Source organism: Anomaloglossus baeobatrachus, chromosome 4 (genome assembly GCF_048569485.1).
Source record: "Anomaloglossus baeobatrachus isolate aAnoBae1 chromosome 4, aAnoBae1.hap1, whole genome shotgun sequence".
Classification (NCBI taxonomy): domain Eukaryota; kingdom Metazoa; phylum Chordata; class Amphibia; order Anura; family Aromobatidae; genus Anomaloglossus; species Anomaloglossus baeobatrachus.
The window spans coordinates 647,336,460-647,343,959 of record NC_134356.1 but is presented as its reverse complement, the minus strand read 5'-3'; the positions used below and the strand labels follow the sequence as shown (position 1 = coordinate 647,343,959).

Genomic DNA, 7,500 nt, shown 5'->3' with positions numbered 1-7,500 from the left:
AAGAATACTGGTTGCTTGGTCAAATGGGATAACCCAAAGAGTCACAGAAAAAATGAGAGGCGTAAAAAAAAAAAAAAAAAAAAAAAAAAAAGAGTGTTGCTTTGATTAAAAAACTTTTTCCTTTCAACAGTTTAAACTTGACTCATTTGAACAGTAGTTAGAACTAGTGGCTTATTCTGATGATTATGAGGTTTTCCCTCAGATAGGGTACAGTTCACTCCTTTTTTTTGACTGGGGAGCTTGAGAAATTTGCCATTCAGTTGTTAAATTCTACAGATTAGAATGGAAATTGGAGGCCAAAGGACAGGCCATACGAGTTTTTGAGTTCCTCGACATTTTTAAGTAAAAAATGATAGTTGAGAATAGTTTGAGCTATGAAACCTATAAAAGTGTTGTGCAAGAGTTTGAAATGAAGTGCCAAGACCCTAACGTTTTGCAACTTTGGCTGCAAAGTGCAAATTTTACCTGAACTGCTTTTTTATGCAAACAACTGTCGGCCTTTGAATGTCAGAGATAGTACAGAAAAAGCAGCATTCCCATACCGGGAGTCGAACCCGGGCCGCCTAGGTGAAAACCAGGAATCCTATCCGCTAGACCATATGGGAAGTGTTGTTCTCATAAGACGTTGTCAATGTGGAAAAAGAAGAACTTAATTGCTTTCAGTAAGTAAGTTTGGCACATCCTTGCTAGAAGCTTGCCTCGTTAGCGCAGTAGATAGCGCTTCAGTCTCATAATCTGAAGGTCGTGAGTTCGATCCTCACACGGGGCACTATGCTTTAGATATTTTGTCTCCATCTTGACTAGACAGCCAGAACTGTATCCACTCAGTACCAAAAAACGTCAGATATAAAGGAAGGGGGTTTTGGATCCTTTGAAACCAAATAGTTAAAAGTCAAAAGTAAAAATGATTTGTGATATGAATTCAAATGGAGTATTGAGCAAAAGAATGGAATGAATGTCCAAAATCTATTGTGGTCAGCATTTTTTGCTGCAAAGAGCAAATCCAAGCTAGACTGACTGTATGCATGGCTTGTGTCGACATTTCAATGCGTGACTTATTACAGAAAAAGTGGCAATCCCATAGCAGGAATCGAACCAGTAAACTAAGAATACTGGTTGCTTGGTCAAATGGGATAACCCAAAGAGTCACAGAAAAAATGAGAGGCGTAAAAAAAAAAAAAAAAAAAAAAAAAAGAGTGTTGCTTTGATTAAAAAACTTTTTCCTTTCAACAGTTTAAACTTGACTCATTTGAACAGTAGTTAGGAGCTAGTGGCTTATTCTGATGATTATGAGGTTTTCCCTCAGATAGGGTACAGTTCACTCCTTTTTTTTGACTGGGGAGCTTGAGAAATTTGCCATTCAGTTGTTAAATTCTACAGATTAGAATGGAAATTGGAGGCCAAAGGACAGGCCATACGAGTTTTTGAGTTCCTCGACATTTTGAAGTAAAAAATGATAGTTGAGAATAGTTTGAGCTATGAAACCTATAAAAGTGTTGTGCAAGAGTTTGAAATGAAGTGCCAAGACCCTAACGTTTTGCAACTTTGGCTGCAAAGTGCAAATTTTACCTGAACTGCTTTTTTATGCAAACAACTGTCGGCCTTTGAATGTCAGAGATAGTACAGAAAAAGCAGCATTCCCATACCGGGAGTCGAACCCGGGCCGCCTGGGTGAAAACCAGGAATCCTAACCGCTAGACCATATGGGAAGTGTTGTTCTCATAAGATGTTGTCAATGTGGAAAAAGAAGAACTTAATTGCTTTCAGTAAGTAAGTTTGGCATATCCTTGCTAGAAGCTTGCCTCGTTAGCGCAGTAGGTAGCGCGGCAGTCTCATAATCTGAAGGTCGTGAGTTCGATCCTCACACGGGGCACTATGCTTTAGATATTTTGTCTCCATCTTGACTAGACAGCCAGAACTGTATCCACTCAGTACCAAAAAACGTCAGATATAAAGGAAGGGGGTTTTGGATCCTTTGAAACCAAATAGTTAAAAGTCAAAAGTAAAAATGATTTGTGATATGAATTCAAATGGAGTATTGAGCAAAAGAATGGAATGAATGTCCAAAATCTATTGTGGTCAGCATTTTTTGCTGCAAAGAGCAAATCCAAGCTAGACTGACTGTATGCATGGCTTGTGTCGACATTTCAATGCGTGACTTATTACAGAAAAAGTGGCAATCCCATAGCAGGAATCGAACCAGTAAACTAAGAATACTGGTTGCTTGGTCAAATGGGATAACCCAAAGAGTCACAGAAAAAATGAGAGGCGTAAAAAAAAAAAAAAAAAAAAAAAAAAGAGTGTTGCTTTGATTAAAAAACTTTTTCCTTTCAACAGTTTAAACTTGACTCATTTGAACAGTAGTTAGAACTAGTGGCTTATTCTGATGATTATGAGGTTTTCCCTCAGATAGGGTACAGTTCACTCCTTTTTTTTGACTGGGGAGCTTGAGAAATTTGCCATTCAGTTGTTAAATTCTACAGATTAGAATGGAAATTGGAGGCCAAAGGACAGGCCATACGAGTTTTTGAGTTCCTCGACATTTTGAAGTAAAAAATGATAGTTGAGAATAGTTTGAGCTATGAAACCTATAAAAGTGTTGTGCAAGAGTTTGAAATGAAGTGCCAAGACCCTAACGTTTTGCAACTTTGGCTGCAAAGTGCAAATTTTACCTGAACTGCTTTTTTATGCAAACAACTGTCGGCCTTTGAATGTCAGAGATAGTACAGAAAAAGCAGCATTCCCATACCGGGAGTCGAACCCGGGCCGCCTGGGTGAAAACCAGGAATCCTAACCGCTAGACCATATGGGAAGTGTTGTTCTCATAAGACGTTGTCAATGTGGAAAAAGAAGAACTTAATTGCTTTCAGTAAGTAAGTTTGGCACATCCTTGCTAGAAGCTTGCCTCGTTAGCGCAGTAGATAGCGCTTCAGTCTCATAATCTGAAGGTCGTGAGTTCGATCCTCACACGGGGCACTATGCTTTAGATATTTTGTCTCCATCTTGACTAGACAGCCAGAACTGTATCCACTCAGTACCAAAAAACGTCAGATATAAAGGAAGGGGGTTTTGGATCCTTTGAAACCAAATAGTTAAAAGTCAAAAGTAAAAATGATTTGTGATATGAATTCAAATGGAGTATTGAGCAAAAGAATGGAATGAATGTCCAAAATCTATTGTGGTCAGCATTTTTTGCTGCAAAGAGCAAATCCAAGCTAGACTGACTGTATGCATGGCTTGTGTCGACATTTCAATGCGTGACTTATTACAGAAAAAGTGGCAATCCCATAGCAGGAATCGAACCAGTAAACTAAGAATACTGGTTGCTTGGTCAAATGGGATAACCCAAAGAGTCACAGAAAAAATGAGAGGCGTAAAAAAAAAAAAAAAAAAAAAAAAAAAAAAAAAAAAAAGAGTGTTGCTTTGATTAAAAAACTTTTTCCTTTCAACAGTTTAAACTTGACTCATTTGAACAGTAGTTAGGAGCTAGTGGCTTATTCTGATGATTATGAGGTTTTCCCTCAGATAGGGTACAGTTCACTCCTTTTTTTTGACTGGGGAGCTTGAGAAATTTGCCATTCAGTTGTTAAATTCTACAGATTAGAATGGAAATTGGAGGCCAAAGGACAGGCCATACGAGTTTTTGAGTTCCTCGACATTTTGAAGTAAAAAATGATAGTTGAGAATAGTTTGAGCTATGAAACCTATAAAAGTGTTGTGCAAGAGTTTGAAATGAAGTGCCAAGACCCTAACGTTTTGCAACTTTGGCTGCAAAGTGCAAATTTTACCTGAACTGCTTTTTTATGCAAACAACTGTCGGCCTTTGAATGTCAGAGATAGTACAGAAAAAGCAGCATTCCCATACCGGGAGTCGAACCCGGGCCGCCTGGGTGAAAACCAGGAATCCTAACCGCTAGACCATATGGGAAGTGTTGTTCTCATAAGATGTTGTCAATGTGGAAAAAGAAGAACTTAATTGCTTTCAGTAAGTAAGTTTGGCATATCCTTGCTAGAAGCTTGCCTCGTTAGCGCAGTAGGTAGCGCGTCAGTCTCATAATCTGAAGGTCGTGAGTTCGATCCTCACACGGGGCACTATGCTTTAGATATTTTGTCTCCATCTTGACTAGACAGCCAGAACTGTATCCACTCAGTACCAAAAAACGTCAGATATAAAGGAAGGGGGTTTTGGATCCTTTGAAACCAAATAGTTAAAAGTCAAAAATAAAAATGATTTGTGATATGAATTCAAATGGAGTATTGAGCAAAAGAATGGAATGAATGTCCAAAATCTATTGTGGTCAGCATTTTTTGCTGCAAAGAGCAAATCCAAGCTAGACTGACTGTATGCATGGCTTGTGTCGACATTTCAATGCGTGACTTATTACAGAAAAAGTGGCAATCCCATAGCAGGAATCGAACCAGTAAACTAAGAATACTGGTTGCTTGGTCAAATGGGATAACCCAAAGAGTCACAGAAAAAATGAGAGGCGTAAAAAAAAAAAAAAAAAAAAAAAAAAGAGTGTTGCTTTGATTAAAAAACTTTTTCCTTCCAACAGTTTAAACTTGACTCATTTGAACAGTAGTTAGGAGCTAGTGGCTTATTCTGATGATTATGAGGTTTTCCCTCAGATAGGGTACAGTTCACTCCTTTTTTTTGACTGGGGAGCTTGAGAAATTTGCCATTCAGTTGTTAAATTCTACAGATTAGAATGGAAATTGGAGGCCAAAGGACAGGCCATACGAGTTTTTGAGTTCCTCGACATTTTGAAGTAAAAAATGATAGTTGAGAATAGTTTGAGCTATGAAACCTATAAAAGTGTTGTGCAAGAGTTTGAAATGAAGTGCCAAGACCCTAACGTTTTGCAACTTTGGCTGCAAAGTGCAAATTTTACCTGAACTGCTTTTTTATGCAAACAACTGTCGGCCTTTGAATGTCAGAGATAGTACAGAAAAAGCAGCATTCCCATACCGGGAGTCGAACCCGGGCCGCCTGGGTGAAAACCAGGAATCCTAACCGCTAGACCATATGGGAAGTGTTGTTCTCATAAGATTTTGTCAATGTGGAAAAAGAAGAACTTAATTGCTTTCAGTAAGTAAGTTTGGCACATCCTTGCTAGAAGCTTGCCTCGTTAGCGCAGTAGATAGCGCTTCAGTCTCATAATCTGAAGGTTGTGAGTTCGATCCTCACACGGGGCACTATGCTTTAGATATTTTGTCTCCATCTTGACTAGACAGCCAGAACTGTATCCACTCAGTACCAAAAAACGTCAGATATAAAGGAAGGGGGTTTTGGATCCTTTGAAACCAAATAGTTAAAAGTCAAAAGTAAAAATGATTTGTGATATGAATTCAAATGGAGTATTGAGCAAAAGAATGGAATGAATGTCCAAAATCTATTGTGGTCAGCATTTTTTGCTGCAAAGAGCAAATCCAAGCTAGACTGACTGTATGCATGGCTTGTGTCGACATTTCAATGCGTGACTTATTACAGAAAAAGTGGCAATCCCATAGCAGGAATCGAACCAGTAAACTAAGAATACTGGTTGCTTGGTCAAATGGGATAACCCAAAGAGTCACAGAAAAAATGAGAGGCGTAAAAAAAAAAAAAAAAAAAAAAAGAGTGTTGCTTTGATTAAAAAACTTTTTCCTTTCAACAGTTTAAACTTGACTCATTTGAACAGTAGTTAGAACTAGTGGCTTATTCTGATGATTATGAGGTTTTCCCTCAGATAGGGTACAGTTCACTCCTTTTTTTTGACTGGGGAGCTTGAGAAATTTGCCATTCAGTTGTTAAATTCTACAGATTAGAATGGAAATTGGAGGCCAAAGGACAGGCCATACGAGTTTTTGAGTTCCTCGACATTTTGAAGTAAAAAATGATAGTTGAGAATAGTTTGAGCTATGAAACCTATAAAAGTGTTGTGCAAGAGTTTGAAATGAAGTGCCAAGACCCTAACGTTTTGCAACTTTGGCTGCAAAGTGCAAATTTTACCTGAACTGCTTTTTTATGCAAACAACTGTCGGCCTTTGAATGTCAGAGATAGTACAGAAAAAGCAGCATTCCCATACCGGGAGTCGAACCCGGGCCGCCTGGGTGAAAACCAGGAATCCTAACCGCTAGACCATATGGGAAGTGTTGTTCTCATAAGATGTTGTCAATGTGGAAAAAGAAGAACTTAATTGCTTTCAGTAAGTAAGTTTGGCATATCCTTGCTAGAAGCTTGCCTCGTTAGCGCAGTAGGTAGCGCGTCAGTCTCATAATCTGAAGGTCGTGAGTTCGATCCTCACACGGGGCACTATGCTTTAGATATTTTGTCTCCATCTTGACTAGACAGCCAGAACTGTATCCACTCAGTACCAAAAAACGTCAGATATAAAGGAAGGGGGTTTTGGATCCTTTGAAACCAAATAGTTAAAAGTCAAAAGTAAAAATGATTTGTGATATGAATTCAAATGGAGTATTGAGCAAAAGAATGGAATGAATGTCCAAAATCTATTGTGGTCAGCATTTTTTGCTGCAAAGAGCAAATCCAAGCTAGACTGACTGTATGCATGGCTTGTGTCGACATTTCAATGCGTGACTTATTACAGAAAAAGTGGCAATCCCATAGCAGGAATCGAACCAGTAAACTAAGAATACTGGTTGCTTGGTCAAATGGGATAACCCAAAGAGTCACAGAAAAAATGAGAGGCGTAAAAAAAAAAAAAAAAAAAAAAAAAAAAAGAGTGTTGCTTTGATTAAAAAACTTTTTCCTTTCAACAGTTTAAACTTGACTCATTTGAACAGTAGTTAGAACTAGTGGCTTATTCTGATGATTATGAGGTTTTCCCTCAGATAGGGTACAGTTCACTCCTTTTTTTTGACTGGGGAGCTTGAGAAATTTGCCATTCAGTTGTTAAATTCTACAGATTAGAATGGAAATTGGAGGCCAAAGGACAGGCCATACGAGTTTTTGAGTTCCTCGACATTTTGAAGTAAAAAATGATAGTTGAGAATAGTTTGAGCTATGAAACCTATAAAAGTGTTGTGCAAGAGTTTGAAATGAAGTGCCAAGACCCTAACGTTTTGCAACTTTGGCTGCAAAGTGCAAATTTTACCTGAACTGCTTTTTTATGCAAACAACTGTCGGCCTTTGAATGTCAGAGATAGTACAGAAAAAGCAGCATTCCCATACCGGGAGTCGAACCCGGGCCGCCTGGGTGAAAACCAGGAATCCTAACCGCTAGACCATATGGGAAGTGTTGTTCTCATAAGACGTTGTCAATGTGGAAAAAGAAGAACTTAATTGCTTTCAGTAAGTAAGTTTGGCACATCCTTGCTAGAAGCTTGCCTCGTTAGCGCAGTAGATAGCGCTTCAGTCTCATAATCTGAAGGTCGTGAGTTCGATCCTCACACGGGGCACTATGCTTTAGATATTTTGTCTCCATCTTGACTAGACAGCCAGAACTGTATCCACTCAGTACCAAAAAACGTCAGATATAAAGGAAGGGGGTTTTGGA

General features: G+C 38.7%; 2 non-coding genes across 2 annotated transcripts; both read left to right on the top strand.

The window, feature by feature from the left end:
* The first annotated feature begins 4,019 nt into the window (after positions 1–4,019).
* Positions 4,020–4,092, top strand: TRNAM-CAU (transfer RNA methionine (anticodon CAU)). Its single transcript has one exon. It is a non-coding gene; the product is annotated as a tRNA-Met (tRNA).
* A 2,131-nt stretch (positions 4,093–6,223) lies between these two features.
* TRNAM-CAU (transfer RNA methionine (anticodon CAU)) lies at positions 6,224–6,296 on the top strand. The gene has a single exon. It is a non-coding gene; the product is annotated as a tRNA-Met (tRNA).
* The last annotated feature ends 1,204 nt before the right edge of the window (positions 6,297–7,500 follow it).